Genomic DNA, 18,839 nt, shown 5'->3' on the forward strand with positions numbered 1-18,839 from the left:
ACTGCAACGACTGCGTAACAGACTTTGCCCTTCCCTGCCGGCATTGGGCCGATCAAATCAAGTCCCCACTGGGCGAAGGGCCAAGGGCTGATCATAGGAGTAAGAGGCTCTGGAGGGGAATGAGGAATAGCCGCATATCGTTGACATTTGTCACATGAGCGGGATACTTTGATGGCATCCTGGTGGAGTGTTGGCCAGTAATATCCTTGGCGAAAAGTCTTGTGTGCTAGGGACCGAGATCCAGCATGATCTCCACAGACTCCCTCATGTATTTCCCGAAGGACGATTTCCGCCTCGGCAGGCGTAAGACACCTTAAGTATGGCAGGCTAAAACCTCGCTATTGTGGCGATACCCTTGACGCGGGTTTGACCCACTGCATTGACTGCCTGGGGGCGAGCGCTATTGTGGCGATACCCTTGGTTATCGGGATAGTGTCCCTTACTCTTTTTACTGAAAGGAGAGTGGTGAGGATGGAAATCCTTCCTCTTGCCTTGAAATTGATATGTCTGTTGATTCGGTGAAGCATTATGCAAGGCATGGGGAGGTGCCACTGCTGTTTGGAAAGTCGAGGTCTTCTCATTTAGGTGAGTCTGGCTTCCACCTCCCATTTGTTGATAAAGGATGGTTGTAGGGGGTTTCTCCTGATATGTCTTTGCCTCGGCGGATGCATGGTTATAAGCCTGCGCCATCACCTCAGAGTAAGTCTTCCAAGTATTGGCATTGATCATGTATTTAAAGAAACAATCACGTAGGCCTGCCGTGAAGGCTTTGAGGGCAGTCTTGTCGTCTGCCTCGGCACACCGGGAGTATTCATGGCTGAAGCGGCCAACATACATACGTAATGACTCGTCTGGCTTCTGGCGGATAGTGTACAAGTCATCTGCAGAGTGCAAGCGATCGGTTTGGAAAATGTGTTGGGAAACAAATAGTTTCCTCAATTCCTCAAATGAGTCTACCGTCTCAGGTGTAAGACGACAATACCAATTTAGAGCTCCACTAGAGAGGGTGGAGGGGAAGAGAAGACATCGCTCTTCGTCGGTGTGCATCCGGTATGCCATGGTGGATTCAAAGAGGTTAAGGTGCTCAATCGGGTCCTCTTTTCTAGTATAAAGTTGCAAGCCAAGCTTTTGCTTTGTCTTTGCTTGAAGGGGGGTGTTGAGGATCCTCCTTGTAAGAGGGCCAGGCCTGGGTTGGTTCCAGTCAGGTATTTCAGCCTGACGTTCAGCCTTCAACTTGTTTACTTCCTCAAGAAGTTGTAGGACAAGGGGGTCCTGAGCGGAGTTATGTGTCACTGGAGCTTTCTTTCGTAAATCTCCATCTCCTCTTGGAATTAGGAAGGTTTGATCAAGGGCATGTGATTTTTCCCTGGACTCGCTGTACTGGCTTCCAGGGTATGTCTGTCGGAACACCTCTGAGTCCCCTGTACCCTCATGTCTCTCTGGGACTTGTTGCCCCTTCCCCAAATTGGTGGCCGGCTTGGGCCGTGGCAGGGGACCGAGTCTCTCAGAAATCCTTGGGTCATTAATCTTTGAGCTTATATGGATGGAATTCTCTCGACGTTGCTTCAGGAAATCCCGACAATCGCGAAAGACTGCTTTCGATCCTTCTGCCCCTTCAGTAAAGAGGTGTCTCCCTCCACTTCTCATGGTTCGGGTCGAAGCAACTGGGTTAAGAGAAGCCTCATGTTGATTATCAAGTCGAGGGGTAATCTGTTCCCTATCAGGGATATCTATGTCGAATGCATGTGACCCTCCATGTTGGAGGGCACCCAGTTGATGGTTGACCTCCACGGGGGCAACAAGCTCGCGTGTCTGAGCTTGCCTAGCTTCGTGGAGTGTCTCGAAGAGCTTCTCATATTGCTCCTGGAGGACCTCATTCCTTATTGCTATCTTGTTGTTCTGAGCTTCCAACTCATCGACTTTAGCTTGAAGAAGAACTCGTTTTCCTTCCTTCTTTCGTTGTTTCGCACTATGTGCAAGGGGGGTGTCATTCTGTGTGCTGTGGCTTCCTTCGCTTCCCATGTTGGAGAGGGATGCCTGGTCAAAAGAAAGTGTACGAATGATAGAAACCAGCTTGACACAGCTGAAGAGAGTAGGAATAAGTGTCGCTTCCCACAGACGGCGCCAAATGTTGATGCACAAAATCAGCGAAGACTTTGGTACAACAGAAAGTGTCAGGTTTTGTGACCTTCGCTTGGTTGCTTCGGTCACTAGTGAGGATAAGTACGTAAATGAATAGAGACAGAGAAGCAAACACAGGATGTACGTGGTTCACCCAGATTGGCTACGTCCACGGAGTAGAGGAGTTCTTATTAGTAGTGAAGGGCTTACACAAGTACAAAGGATCAAGCTCTCAATTTAGTGAGTTCTTGTGAATGATTTAACACAAAATGGCATTAGGCCATATTGTGGGGGAATGACCCCTATTTATAGAAAAACTTGTAGCTTTGTCACATTGACATGTGTCATGTTGTGATTGGTTCTTGATGTCGACACGTGCTGCGCTCTGATTGGCTTCTAATCTTGACACGTGTCGAGTAGTGATTGGCCTCCTGGTCGGAGGGGAACTCTTCTGGGTCCTTGACAGTATAGCGTTGGCCGGTGCTCGGTAGTTTCGGGATTGGTCAAGTATGGTACAAACAAATTACTACATATTTTCTACACTCACAGTGTTTGTCAGCTCGTTGTATAATCAACTTAAATCAGTTAAATCCATCATGTAATGTATTTCCTTCCAATTTTTTTGTGATAAACTAATAGATAATTTACTAAATAAACATCCTGCAAAGTTTCAATAAAATTTTCCAAGTTTTTCTTACAATTTCCGTGGTTTTTATTTAATTTTTATCGATATCAATAATATCCTGATATTTCCATCGATATTTCCGTGTTTTTGGACTACCGATATTTCCGATATCATCGATATTTTATACCTTGATTGGTTGTAGGTCTATACCCTCAATAATTAATATTTGAACCATAAATTTGTTGAAGACAATTATATACTATTTCATGCAATTAATAGCACAATCTTACATGCTCCAAAATGGAAAGGGATCATATCTGGAACCCTTCCATCAAATCCACCAAATCACCTATTCAAGCCTTTGAAATTTGATCTAACGGCTAAAGTTATTATAACTTTTAAAGGAGCTTCATGTTTGTAACCGTTAGATCAAATTTTAAGGGTCCGGATTAATTGATTGGGTGGATTTGATGGAATGGATCCGGAGAAGATCCCTTTCCCTCCAAAATGGCAACTGTGTAACTGTGTTCAAGGAAGAAAAAATCGATAATATTGGCGATATTTCGCCGATATTATCGGTTTTTTGCTTTACCGATATTTTAATAGGTATCCAAAGAATTTTCATCAAAATATCGCGATATTATCGATAATATCGATAATATCGCGATATTTTGGTATCTCGACAGTCACAACCTCGCCGGAGAATCGGAATAACTCCGAGCAAGAACGAAACCTGCAACCAAACGGAACAAAATCATCACTATCTTTCAACAAAAATTACCACTTTATACCAAAATCAGTGACAAAATTACACTAATCTGAGAAGTAAGGGCTTGAATTCGAGCAAGATCTGGAAGAAAACAGTAGAAGCTGAGAAATCGAGTACCTCACCGGCAGTTACAGTGCTAACGATCATCATCTTTGAAAGGCCGTGGATCGGATGGAGCTGAGAGATCAATGAGCAAGCATTTCACAGATCGTATTCGATCAGCGGCTGAAAGAGAGGAGAGAGAGAGAGAGCAGAGGGAGACGCGGACGAGGAGGATCGCGTCGATGGGGACGACGGAGGAGAGGTAGAGGTTGCGGCCCGCGGGACATGGTGACGGGCTCGACGAGGAGGAAGGCGAGGGAGGAGCAGAGTGAGACGCGAACGAGGAGGATCGCGCCGATGGGGACGACGGAGGAGAGGTAGAGGTCGTGGGACATGGTGACGGGCTCGACGAGGAGGAAGGCCAGGGAGGAGCAGAGGGAGACGCAGTGGAGAGATGGATCGAGAGATGATGTCTCTGTGTATGTGGGAGAACTGGAGAAGAGAGAAGAAAGGGAGAAGACTCAAAAGTTCAGAACTCGGAAGAGAGATAAGGAAGGATCGAGAGACTGAGCTCAGTCTCTGTGTGCGTGTGTGGTGTGGGGGGTCTCGAAGTGCGTGTGTGGTGGCGTTTCACTCACTCTCTGACTTGCTCTCTATGTGTGTAGTGGCGTGTGAGATTAAATGCTATATTTGTGGACAACGATCAAATGCTAAAGATTAAACAAACATAATATGTTCTACTGCTTAGCAAAAAAAGCTACAAACCCTTTGCTTATCAACAAAAAAAGACAAGTCCTTGCACTAGATATACTTTCAAATTACGTTGAGTAGCAACCTGATATATGTATTCGGACGAATTATAAAACAATTGACACACTCCTGGCTTCCAAAATTCAATTCTTTTACTTTATATAAACTTGAAAAAACATAATCGGCATCCAAATTAAAGTTTAGTCTTATTCAACGTATTGATTTTCAATCGTTAATTGATATACTATAATTTGGAACTTCAATGCCTAGACGCATGCTTATGTGTAAGAAATTTAAAGTGTCAAATTCGGCACATTATTCTTCATCATTTTATTCACTTCCTTTTTTTTTTTTAATATCCTAAATAAAACCTCCCAATATTGTACTAATTAATTATATATAAATGATTATGGTGTGTATAAACTTCTTTCATTAATTACTACATATTTTCTACACTCACAATGTTTGCCAGCTCGCTATATAATCAACTTAAATCAGTTAAATCCATCATGCAATACATTTCCTTCCAATTTTTTGTGATAAACTAATAGATAATTGACTAAATAAACATCCTGCAAAGTTTCATTAAAAATTTCCAAGTTTTTCTTACAATTTTCGTGGTTTCCATGTAATTTTTATCGATATCGATATTATCCCGATATTTCCATCGATATTTCCGTGTTTTCGGACTACCGATATTTCCGATATTACCGATATTTTCTTCCTTGACTGTGTTTATATGGACCAGCAATTGATGATGGCATACGTGTACTGCAAACATGGGTAGTTTGATGTTATAATCTACTTTTTGCCAAATATATATGACCCATATATTTAATATCTGTTGCTCTAAATAAAGATGTCGTTCTTGAATTTATATTCTGCTTTTTCATAAGGAGTAGTCTTTCAATGTGACAATCACACAAGCAAATGACATGTTTTTGTCTATCAGTATTATACTATTCAACGAAATATTAACATTGTAGTTTGTTCATGTTATAATATATAAATCAATAATACAATGCGACGTTGTCAATCAACGAAAATGCCACAATGGCAGACTTAGAGAAAAGAGTCTATAGGCATAATTACGAGATTATTTTACGTGCTGTCTGTGGAGCCAAATATAATCACAATGCGACATGTGGATTTTTGGGTAAAAGATGACAAAAATACCCTTGAGGCATACCGGGATTCCTACACGCGAGCAGCGGACAATGATCCGTCAATCAAGTCAAAAGTGTCCAAAATAGGTAACCAATTCAAAGATATTCTCATCCATCCTCATCTTAGGTAATTATTTTATAACCCACATAACATTACATTTAAGTGGAGGTTAATTGGCTAATTAATGGATTAATTCCTAATCCATTAATCAGCAATTAAATCACCCACAAAATATACCCAAAAATCCCAAAGGATCGGCCACCCTTGTTGATCTCATAATATTTACCTATTTTATCACATTAATTAGCTAGTTAATTTGGCAATAATTTTATTTGCTAAATTAATTAGTCAATTATTCCCATAACTCCTAAATTCAACCTAAATCAAGAACCCTATCCCTATAAATAGGCTCTCATTCTCACCAAAAACCTAGGTCCTCACTCTTGCTAAAATTCCCCAAAGCTTTCAAACACTTTTCTCTCAAAATTCTAATTTTGGCATCGGAGGTTCTTCGGCCAAAGTCTCCCCTAATTCATCGTGGGTGCGAGGGGCTCTTGGCCTTGACCTAAGGTGTTATTTATTTTGTAGGTGCAATTTTGTCCAAGATCAAGAAGGAAGAAATTTGCATCCACAAATTGGTGCTTTCATTGAGAGGTGAGATCCATACTCGTAGAAGACTCTCGCATAAAAATGTTTTTCTTTATTTTCTAGTCCATTTGAATATTTTTCATACGTTCTTATTATTAGAATTTTTTATTTGCAAAGGTTCTTTGATAAAACGTATAAGAAAAATATAATTGCTAGAAATTTAGAAAATTCCACAAGTGAAAATTCTAATACTTAAGAAATGGGACCGTGGCGATCCACAAGGCTAAATGTGGTCATAGGCGGAGTGGTACCACCATTACGAGGTTCTATCATGGCCCAAGCCGTGCCATCCAAGCTTGCACGGGCCCGAGCCCAAGCCTCGCATTCGCATGCATCATGCACTTAGCAGCCTTCTCCCGCCGAGCAACCCACTCTCGTGGCCCAACCTGCTCTCGCGGCCCAGCCTGCTCCCGATGAGCAGCCTGCTCCCACTGAGCAGCCCACTCTCGCAACCCAGCCTGCTCTCGTGGCCCAGCCTGCTCCCGTAGCTTTCTAAGCAACCCAAGTCGACCTAAGACTATCTCAACTATTCGGACCTACCATCAAGCCAGGGGTATTTTCACCACATTTCTTCGCGGATTTGATATTTCCCAACTTAAATCTCGCGCCCAGAGCCTACCACACTTTCACTCAATGAGGCACATTCCTTCCAAGCGTTTCCAATCTAAATGATGAACAACACTTGTCTCGACAAGTCATAGAGTTGACGAGCATCCTTGCACAACAGACAACCTTGGTGAATCAACTCTTATAATGCACCGAGATCCAACATGCCTCGGACAAGGTGTCCCGAAGTTGAACAAGGGCAGATAAACCTTTCCACCAGCGTCCCGGTAAGCAGCCCATCAACCAGCCACGATTTGAGCGTTATGGTAGTTTACACTCCTGATTGGGCCCCCGAGATAGCGTATACTCCCGTCTTAGAGCGCGAATGAACGTGCACTTTCTACTAAGCCCATAAACGAGCATACATTCACGGTTAGAGTCACACTCTAATAGTCAACATAAGCAACCTTCCAAGCGAAGTGTTCATTCGCAGCTAAGCTTACAAGGAGCATCATCCACCTCACATCGGAGTCGGCAACACGACGGACGGAGAGAAGCAGTTACTCAATACCGCTCAAGTTCAACCGGCAACCTACGAAGAACTCGCTCGCTTGCTAGGAACGCGCTACACTCACCGCATCCACGGCATAGACGAGCCAAACACATGGAAGAGCAGCCTAGACCAGCAAGTCACAGTTGGGGGCAGCCGAGAACTCCGCTACCTTGACAAAGACAAATTTACAAAGAAGTAGAAAGACTCTTGACCAAGCGATTGCACACTTTCCAACGCAACGACGTCATCGATGAGGCACTACGATGGAACACGACCAACATAAACAGGTCATCCTTCACAAACGAGATCGAGCAGGCAGAGCCTTCACGCGAGTTCAGCATGCCACATTTCACATCTTTCAAAGGGGATGAAGACCCAGAGAGACACTTAAAGCACTACCGAAGCGCAATGATCCTTTATCAAAACAACGATGATCTCATGTGCAAGGTATTCGCCACCACTCTACAAGGCGAGGCGCAAGATTGGTTCTACACCCTGCCGCCACAATCTATCCGAAATTTTGACGAACTCTCTCTGGTTTTCACCAAAGAATATTCATCCTATCGCTCCATCAAAAAGAAGTCCGACCATTTGTTTGACGTCAAGAAGAACCCAAAAGAGACTATGCGAGGAGGTTCAAAGCAGAGAAGGCAAAGATAGTTGGATGCAACGACTCGATAGCTAGAGCAACCTTCCAAAAAGGACTTCTAGCAAACCACTCACTGTTCAAAAAACTGATAATGAAAGAAGATCTAACTCTGGCAGACTTTTTCACTCTAGCAGAAAAGCATGCATTTTGGGACGAAGTTCGCCTATGCCCATTTAAGGCAAATCCGAGCGATCTTGAACATGAAGTTCCCCACTACTCTGAAGAATATTCAAAGTCTGACTGGATGAATAGTTGCATCTGAAGCAGTAATAAGCTCTACCATCATACGAGAAGAGCTGGGGGCCCGACTACTTGTATTCTACAGTTCAAAAGCTTTCCTCGATGCTATTAAAAATTCAAAAGCTAACTTTGACAATAGTTGTTGTAACCCAGAAGCTCAAGTTTTACCTTCAAATGAATGCAGTTATCCTCATGACGCACTATTTCGCCCAATCCAAACACGCGACGATAAAGGCGTAAGATCCTGACAAATGTAAAGTTTTCTAACAAACATAACAACTGGACCCAAAAGACACGCCAAGGGCAAACGAACACTAGAAGGACACACTTAGAAGCAAGTTTTGTCCTCGTCGCCCCCAAAAGATTCTACATATGAGCAACATGTACTAGCAATCGAACACCACTTCCTAGTACGTGTCACACGGTCCTAGCCGACCCTTGCTCCATAATTCAACTTTAGAGTGGTCCAATACCAACAGTTGAGCATTTTCTGCTGCGTGTAACATGGCTCTAGCTCCACAGCTCCTTACCACGCATTTATGACGCAACAGAACGGCCCAACGACGCCCTGAAAGTAGCCAAGCACACTATAGCCGTGCCTACTCCACCTAATGGAGACTTCTGGCATTTGCATGTCGACGGCGCATCCAACTACAAAGGTTCAAGAGCAGACGTGGTCCTTGTCACCCCAGACGATTCGATGCCCAAGCAGGCGATCATTTTAGATTTTAAAGCATCTAACAACGAAGCAGAGTACGAAGCCCCACTAGCAGGCCTTCGAATGACAATCCCCTACCAGTAAGAAAAAAAAATGGCCAGACGAACTCCCTGGATGTCTCTGGGCATATCGCACCACCAAAAGACGAGCAACCAAAAGAAGATGGCCACAAGCTTAAATCTGGCAAAGGAGAAGTGCGAGCAGACTATCACCCGCATCGCAGCTTACTAGCAGTAGTTTTTTTTCCAGCTACAACAAAAGGGCTAAGATCTAGCAGTTCCAGCCCAGAGGTCTAGTCCGTACAATATCAGTAGAATAGGTGGCAAGAGTAATTACACCCTTACCACCATGAAACGATAAAAAGATCGAAAAGTAGTAGAGCGCCTACAATCTGAAGAAGTACCATGTATGACCTCCCACTACATCAAAGCTCGAAGACACAAGAAGCTTGACGGGCACCACCTCACAAGTCGATGACTATTCAGTTATTATGCAGTTCCTACCTTACAGCTAAGTTCTCGTTCGTTTCACTCGTTTTTCAATGAGAAATTCAGAAGCAATCACAACTTGGCTCGGCTGCATGCTTAGAACAACTGATCACTCCAACACTTCAAAAGAAGACTGCGCTCTTCTTAGGGATTCATCGCAAGAATTGCATCCCCCGAGGGACCAACCATGCTCTCCAGTGCGAGAGAGTAAACTAATTGCTCTCCAGTGCAAGAGGGTAAACCAATTTCTCGACACCCATATGGGTCAGCTCTCCAAGACGAGAGGATAAACTTTACATTCCGAATATCCAGACGTGGATGAGTCTGGCTGCCCTAGTATAACTAGATGCACGATGACTTGCACCGGGATTCCTAGAAGTAGCCATAATGGTCTTTTTCAAGGCTTAGCTAACTGAAGGATTTTAGGTCTCTTGGCCTAATCTGCGGGGAACCAGGCCCTAGAGACGGAGAGGGCACATTACACAGTACGCCCTACAGACGGCTGCCCTGGAACCATAAAGCTGCTACCGAGTGCACTAAGGTAGCCTACAGATTTCGAAAGACTAGCTACGGTTTGCCCTTCGAGCAGTAAAGTCGCGCTAGACTTATACAACCGCACATTCTTGTGAAAGGTTAAACAAGCTAGCACACATATACAAAGTTTTATCCACTGCCAACATGCTACGTAGTCGATAAGCTTCACATCTGCCAAGCGCGGAACAACCTACACCAAGTCCTAAAATGTTGTGATACTTGTTACGCAACCTACCGAATTGGATAAAGTCAAGGTTAACAACCAAGTGGTTACGCGGACTTGTCTGCTTCTGTAAGTAAGGCATCCGGCTACCAACCCTATGGCTAACAACTTTGCAAAGTTCTACACCAACACCTACGGCTGCATAGGCTACGCGAGCTTATCTGCTTATAAAAAAGTAGCATGCCTACCATTGGTCTATCAAGTCTAAAGGTTAGGGCATGAACAAAAGAAGCAAAGATGAAGAAAAACGAAGGAAAACATGTTTATAAACAACTAGCAAATGTCGAATGAGTTCAAGCAAAACAAGAGCTACAAGGAAAAACAAAGAAAATCCTAAAGGCTACCTAGAATATTACACTACAACAGCTTGGACATCCTACGACTACTCGGTCGCCACACCTTCAGCAGCCGTAACTCTCTTAGCAGCGTTATCATCCAGCGCTTCACCTTCGGTTGCCCCAGCATAGGCACTAACTTCTCCAACTACTTCACCAATGGAAGCCTCAAAAGTAAAAGCAAACAAGTCTTCCAGAGAAATAGAAAAGGTCTTGAAACCTCAAGCCCATCCTTCTCACCCTTCAGCTACTCATTTTTCTCAAGCAGATTAACACGGACGCGCTACAGCTCATCCACTCCCTTCTTAGCATAAACAGCAATCAACTCTTCATCCTTTGCATAAGCAGCGAAACGAAGCTCAGAAACTGCAAACTCAAGATCTTGAATCTGAGGTATATAACATTCAATCTCCTTCTCTGCACTTTCATACCTAACTTGGATCGCGTCAAGCCTAGTCTTCAAGTCAACGATCTTGTGGTGAGCGGTCTCAAGCTGCAAAGAACTGGGGGCACAAATATTAGACCTCTTCAAAGCAACAAGCTCAAAATCCAACCTCTTGATCTCCTCGGCTGAGGAATAAGCTTTAGGTGCCATAATCTTCGCCATCTCCTTGACAGCCTTGCTATATAGGCATCATAGCAAGTAGAGCAGTCATTCTATATTGGGTTGTATGCTTCGCAAAGGAACTTGGGCAAACAACCTTTCTACTGCTATCAACAAACTTGGCACAAGCGTCCATGACTTCAAGCATATCTAGTTTTAAAAGCACACAAATCTCAGCAGCTTCTCCAGAAACAGGCTTAGTGGAATTTTCACAGCTGCCCATGCAAGCAATATCTTCCTTCCTAGCAGGCAAATCAGTTTCAACAGTAAAGGGAGTGGGCCTTGGTGCCATTTTAGCAGCAGAATCCACCTTACCACTCTTCATAATAGCAAGTATCTCCAAAGGTGAACCAAACTTGGCTCCCAACGAACGTCCTGGTACAGACTTCGACATTAGGGGCATGATAAAACATTTACGCTGAGCAATCTTGTTAACAATTGTACTAGCTATTCTCAACATGGAAGGCACCACATGCTCAGATCTAGCAGCCTCATTTTTCTTCCCATTGGAAGAAGTTATGCCAATCACAGGCCTCTCGACAACAGACAGATCATCATGAGCAGTGGAGGAAGTCTTCAATTTTTTCTCAACCGACATCTCTTGAGTAGGCGAGGAAGATCTATTATTTCCACCTTTATTCATAGTAAGCTCCACGACAACGATCAGATGAGCCAATGCATCCGCCTTGATCCTCTTTAAATCATATTTGGGAGCAGTCCACCTTACTTTCGACGAAGAGAACTAAGCAACCAACGACATTCACGGTACTCAGCAGGCAGGAGGCCTACATGCCCAGCATTCCAGCAACCCATGAGGCCCACGACCTCTTCATTTCTTTCAGTCGCCAGCCTGGCCCAAGTAAGGTCTAAGAGCCCAAAAGACATGAGCCATGTGGCTCGCTTAGCACTGGGCCCCAGCGCCACAATTCGCGGCCCCGATCACACAAGTTTCCTTTGGCTTTAGCCAAGCCAAATAGCCCAAGCAGTGGCCCTTGCCACGACGCTTCCTTAGCCCATGTCGAGTCGACTCTTGGCCCCTGCCAGCCAACGTGCTGCACCACCCCGATGACTACCCCGCAATAACACTATCCAAGAAGAAGACAAGAAAATTTAAATTTTTCTTACATCAGAGCGGCATGGAGAAGACGAAGAAATCAACGAAAGACGGTCATTTGCACGGGCAAGATGTAGAAGATTGCTAAAGGAGGGGGAATAAATATCCTCTAAGCTCTCTCTCTCTTGTAGGGTAGAATAAATCACTTTCCAAAGTTGATTTAATAACCCACTTAAGGTGGACTTAAATAGGCTTTGAGATAAATTTATTTCCCTTTCCTAGAATGACCTAATTTCCTATTAAACAGAGAATCTACATCAAAATAGGAAGCAGTTCTATGTTTCCTAAAGCAAGATGATCTCTACATATGCTACCCTTTCCTACGAGCAGCCCAACAGGTGTGGAGGCATTTGTGGAGCCAAAAATAAACACAAGGCGACACGTGGATTTTTGGGTAAAAGATGACAAAAATACCCTTGAGGCATATCGGGCTTCTTACGCGCGAGCAGCGGACAATCATCCGTCAATCAAGTCAAAAGTGTCCAAAATAGGTAACCAATTCAAAGATATTCTCATCCATCCTCATCTTAGGTAATTATTTTATAACCCACATAACATTACATTTAAGTGGAGGTTAATTGGCTAATTAATGGATTAATTCCTAATTAATCCATTAATCACCAATTAAATCACCCACAAAATATACCCAAAAATCCCAAAGGGCCGGCCACCCTTGTTGATCTCATCATATTTACCTTTTTTATCACATTAATTAGCTAGTTAATTTGGCAATAATTTTATTTGCTAAATTAATTAGTCAACTATTCCCATAACTCTTAAATTCAACCTAAATCAAGAACTCTATCCCTATAAATAGGCTCCCATTCTCACCAAAAACCTAGGTCATCACTCTTGCTAAAATTCTCCAAAGCTCTCAAACATTTTTCTCTCAAAATTCTAACTTTGGCATCAGAGGTTCTTCGGCCAAAGTCCCCCCCCCATTTATCGTGGGTGCGTGAGGCTCTTGGCCTTGATCTAAGATGTTATTTGTTTTGTAGGTACAATTTTGTCTAAGATCAAGAAGGAAGAAAATTGCATCCACACTGTCATTAACATTCTTAAGCATGTGTTGAGAAAAATTGGATTAAGCCAGCAATTTTCAAAAAGTGGTTTGACATATTACTTGTGAAAAGTATAAAGTTACAATAATTTAACATAATTTAACAACAAAAAGATAGAACTAGTGTAAACATTTTCCATCCTAATCGAGACAACGTTTCAAAACAAAACACAAAAAGAAAAAGCTTTTTTTAGATAAAATAGTTTCTGATATTAGTATAACTCTTACTTTGGTCTCTGTGTTTTAAAATCAATATAAGTGGTCTTTAAGATTGTGCACTGTTAATCATTTTTGTCATTTGTGGAAAATCTACGTTAAATTGAAGAAACCACAAGTTCAAGTTGAGAGGTTGATTTGACAAAAATAACCTCAATTTAACGGAGATTTTTAGGGAATGACCAAAATGATTAGCGGTGGACAATTTCGGAGATCATTTCTATCAATTTTAAATCTTAAAAGCCAAAGTGCAGAGTTATACCAATCTTAAAGACTATTTTGACTAAATTAATCATAATATCTTAGGCTAAATTGTAATTAGCAATGGTGTCAAGGTCTGTGACTGTCATGAGCTGCATGGAGATTTCACATAGTCCGCGTCCGACTTCTTCCTGGACGTGTGGAATGTTGGCTTGTTCTTTGGATATCCTCGATAAAGTCAAATGTCAATGTGCTATGCAAACCAGCTATTTATTGATTTTTTTTTTCTTTGTTATTATTAGCAATTTTAGCATGCCTGGACACGTAACTAATTTTGTTTTTTTTTACATCATATTTGTACATTCACATTATTTTTATAATAATGCTTCAATCTCAATCATTTGATATTCATTTTGTCACAACTACCATAACACGTTTCTATCTTTCTTGCTTTAAGAATTTTTCCAATTTGTTTTTTTTTCTAAGGAAAAAGGAATATGTCAACTTTTGGAAAATTTATTTCAATTATCAAAACGTGTAGATTTTTTTTTGTTTAAACTGTAAGACGTTGCGATCGTAATCTTCAATCAAAATAAAGACCTATCTATCTAGATCTAACTTTTTATCCCACTCATGTTCATTGGTTGACGACAACCATGCGCAACTTGTGTCCTCGACCCCGAAGCCACTACAATTTTATTTTTTTTTAAATCATAGCCGATGCCTGACAGTAGGCAATGAAATAATTTTGTGGAAACACTTTTCTCTGTTATTTATGTTCACTATTTTGTTCTATACTTGTGTGATATATTGTCATGACTCATATATGCATCTACAATTTAGTTCTCCAACTTAACCAGTAAACAATCATTTTTCTTTTCATAAGAAACAAAAAGTCAGATTACATTGGATAATAAAGTGACTTTTTTGCTTGCATTTTTCTTTTCATAAGAAACAAAAAGTCAGATTACATTGGATAACAAAGTGACGTTTTTTGCTTGGTTGGAGAATTATCTTCTGGTTTTAAATTGTATTTGGTGCATGACTTAGTCAATGGAATGAAATGAATGATTTAGTGCTCTACCCTCTTGCCACTCGCAAAATAAAAAGTTACGAAAGAGAAGAGTTTATGGTGATGGTGAATTACATGATAGTGATTATGGAGAGGTTGAAATGTCTTTATGAGTCTTTTCGACTAAAAAAAAAGGATTACCGTGACAAAGTCACCACTTAGTCCCTTAAAAAATATTAAAAAAAACCCCTAGATACTTAAATCCTAAATATACTTTATTTAAAGGTCTTAACCTTGTGAAAATTATTATGAATGTTCAATATTCTTAAAACTGGGTCTTCATTTTTCTCTCCACTTGTGAGTAGAAAGTCTTTCGTTTAATTTTTGTAGATAACAAGTTTAGTACTATATTAATATGGTTGGTTTAATGTGTGACTTAGCATGGTGTAAATAATATATGATAAATGCTAAGGAGACTCGCTCGAATTGAGACTCTCCATGAACTCTCTTCCACTTCATTAATGTTAATTTATGTGCCAACATCATAAAACATTGTGTAAAAAATATGAGATAACAAAGATCTCACTTTTGAGAAAAGCCTTCTTAGCATTTCTCATAATATAATGGTATTAAAATTTGAAAAAGATAATGAATTGTGCAATATAGGCTGCTGAATTTTTTTAAAAGGAATGCTTTATTGGAATTAGAATAAGCCCAATGTTGAGTTTAAGTTCCAGGAAACTGGTAGGAAAGAATGGAGACAGAACACAAATAAAAATAAGAGAGAATAAACCTTTGGCTTGACTAATGTAATAAACAAAATGGGAAACAATAGACAGTGGCCTGTCAACTATGGCTTTATCTCCATCATTTCTAATTTTCTAGTCCATTCTTCTAATAAAGTAATTAAATCAACCTAATCCGTGATAATTTAGAGGTATTTCTCTTCATATTATTACAAAAGATTATATGCTCGAATCCTCCTACTTTATTATGTGCTGTTACTATAAAATAAAGAAAATAGTTTTGGGATCTAAAAACACTTAAAAGTATTTCTTGCAAGATGCATCTTGCAAGAAGCACTTCAAGTATTTTTTTTTAAGATTCACTTGCATTTTTACTAACGGTTGGCTCCAAAAATATTTTCACTAAAAGTGCTTTCAGTCATTTTAAAATCACTTTCAAACGAGCCATGTAAAACGTCTACATAGTCAAAATGTTAATATTACTTTTGACTTATTATCCTTAATAAAAGTTGTATGGATACAAAGAACAACATTAGTGATGGAGTTTGCTAATTTCCAACATTAGTGATGCAATTTTGCTCACTACATAATTATGGTGTATCTATTACGTGTCATTTCACTCAACTCTAGTTAACTTTCACAGTAAATATTACTTTTTCAATTAAAAAAAAAATCAACCAAAGTTAAGTGAAAAGACACGTGACAGATAATTATATGTAATCATACACCAAAATTTATTATGGTGAGCAAAAATCTCCCAAATTTTAAAGGCTAGTGTATATATGTATGCAATGCTCTCTTTAATTCTTCTATTACTAAGTAAATTTTATAAATACATATTATACATCCAATGCAATCTTCAACTAATTCAAGTGAATACTTTTCCTTCTCCTCTACCAAATCAGCCATGACACTCAAGGTCAATATGTGAAGTCATCTAACTGAAAATATTCATGTTGAGTTGTGCAAGAAGTTGTGTATGCTTTAACTCAAGAAGAAATCATTGTTGCAATTAGGCAAGAAGGGGAAGGAGACAGTACATAACTACCAAAAGTTTCATGCCAAGAAGCTGTAAAGATGCTTGAGAAACGAGAAATGTTTTGACTTCAACAAGAAGATGTCTATGTTGATGAGGTATTACGTACCCCCATACTTAAAGCGTAGTATTAACTCTAAAAAATAAAGGGTTGTCCCAAACAAAATTATACTGATGGACAATTATTATCATGTGGATGAGGGTTTTCTTAAAAGGAGCAGAGGAATTTTATAATTTAATTAAAATGATGAATTGCCAATTTAGTTTCTATATTATCACTTGAGTGAAAATTAGATTCCTAAACTTTTTTTTTTCCAGAAAAATCATTCATTGAATTATAAAATCTGCCAATTACATCCTTATTATTAGATTTGAAGTTAATATTTTCAATTTTCCATCAATTTAAGTCATGTTGCTTGCATGTGATACACATTGGAGGGTAAATTGATAATTTTATCATAAATAAATAGTGTATGAAGTTAACTTTAGAGAGTAAACTAGACGTTAGATTTGCTACTTATATGAAAAGTGTACCTTTTCCAAAGAGATATCTCACATTCTATAAATAGGGAAGCCCCATATAATCACAAAATAATTGTTCATTGTTTTACATAATCATACATAGAGTGTATCAAATATTAGAGAGTCTCATTGAGTCCATATGAGAGAGTTTTCAACATAATCGTGGTTCGTGGAGCCTTGTGATTTGGAGTGCTACTATTACAAGGATGGGGTCGTTGTATCTTGGGAGACATGCGCCGATCAATCATGAGCACCGTAGTGGGGCGTAAACTTGTCTTAAGGACAAAGTGTCCAACACTTGCCTCGACCGTATTTTCTAGGTTTTTCTAATCCATTATGTCATGTTCATTTAACATTGGTTACTTATGTGCATGCTGTTGGAAATGTGCCCTAAAACCAATCATATGATGATACTTTACGGACATTTCACATGTTAAACTAATCTAGTTTAATATCAAGGGCAAAGATTATTGTTTGAGCCGTCTCATATAAATGTTATATGCTTAAACGATAAATCCAAGGAATATGTGATTGGGAGAATGCAATCTAAAGAAGTTAGATTCATGAGACCATTCTTTCGTAGACACATCCTAAACGTTCCTAATCATAGGATTGCCAATTGGGCATTGACGGTCCGTTAAGATCCGTATGTGCTGTGTCTTCTCTTAGGGAGAGTGACTAGTCTCGAGTCATTGGTGTGTGTGACATCAAGACAAGTACGTAGGTGCTCAATAAAGAATGAGTTCACTGAACACGATCAACGAAGAGTTCTCATATTCATGTCACATGAGAACTCATGGTTGGGATAATGCAAAGTAGTCCTTTGACCTGAGGCATCATAATTGTCTTGTGGTTAAGTCCTTGATCTTTGATTATGTCAAAAGTCACTCCAAAAGGAGGGTGTCCACGGCATAGTTGGGGTTAAGCCACTTAGCCATGGAGGCAAGTGAATGCGCAACAAGGGATCTCTAACCTTCAAACCATTTGAGGGAGAATACTCTATGATATGATTAAGAATCTCTGGCCAGAGTATGAATGAGATTTAGGAAGTCGTTCCAAATCACATTCAAGGTAATCATATAAGCACACGAATCACATTGGATAGTAGACATGAATAAACTATCAAACCAAACAATGTGGTCAAGAGTATTGTATTAGAGAAAGACCGTATTGCATTTGTAATCCTAAACTGAATAGGTTCTCCACCTCTTCTGATTAGCTTGGGTAACCATGATATGCTGCTAGGTGTCACTCATGGTTTGTGGAAGCCCTAAACGTGTATAATCACTAAAGGGAGAATTGAAAGTAAGTTTCAATTCACAATCGATTTGAAAGAGTTTTAATCGCCCACTGCCTCGCTAAAAGGAACCTAATCGTACACCGTGTAAGGTGGAGATTGAAGAAACAATGGAGATGAGTAAGAATAATTAAATGGTTTAATTATTTATGGCAAGGATTAATTAATATGTTAATTAATCAAGCGAATAAGTTCGTTAAAGACCTCGGGATAGTTTTGGACCTTAAGGCCCAATGGGCTTCGAACGTCAAGCCCATTGACTTAAGTTGTATGACAATTTAATGAATAAAGATTCACAAAGGCCCAAAAGCCCAAATCCCTTATGTGGCCGGCCATGATTGTTGAATTAGGGTTTTTGGTTCTTAAGTCATTTAAAGAAGTGACTATATAAAGAACTTTATAGCCTAAAATTCATTAAGGGTTCTTTTGGAGAAAATTGGAGAGAACATGTCTCTCCTTTTCTCTCTAGGAGGCCGGCCCCCTTGGAGGGATTAGCTAGCAATCCCACTCCTCCAAGGTCACTCATTTCTTCTCCAATCCAACCTTGGTGTAGACACTTAAAGGTTCTAAATTTTGGGAACTTGGAGAACCATATTCTTCCATCCAAATCCATGGATCTAAGA

This window comes from Malus sylvestris, chromosome 2 (genome assembly GCF_916048215.2).
Source record: "Malus sylvestris chromosome 2, drMalSylv7.2, whole genome shotgun sequence".
Lineage (NCBI taxonomy): Eukaryota > Viridiplantae > Streptophyta > Magnoliopsida > Rosales > Rosaceae > Malus > Malus sylvestris.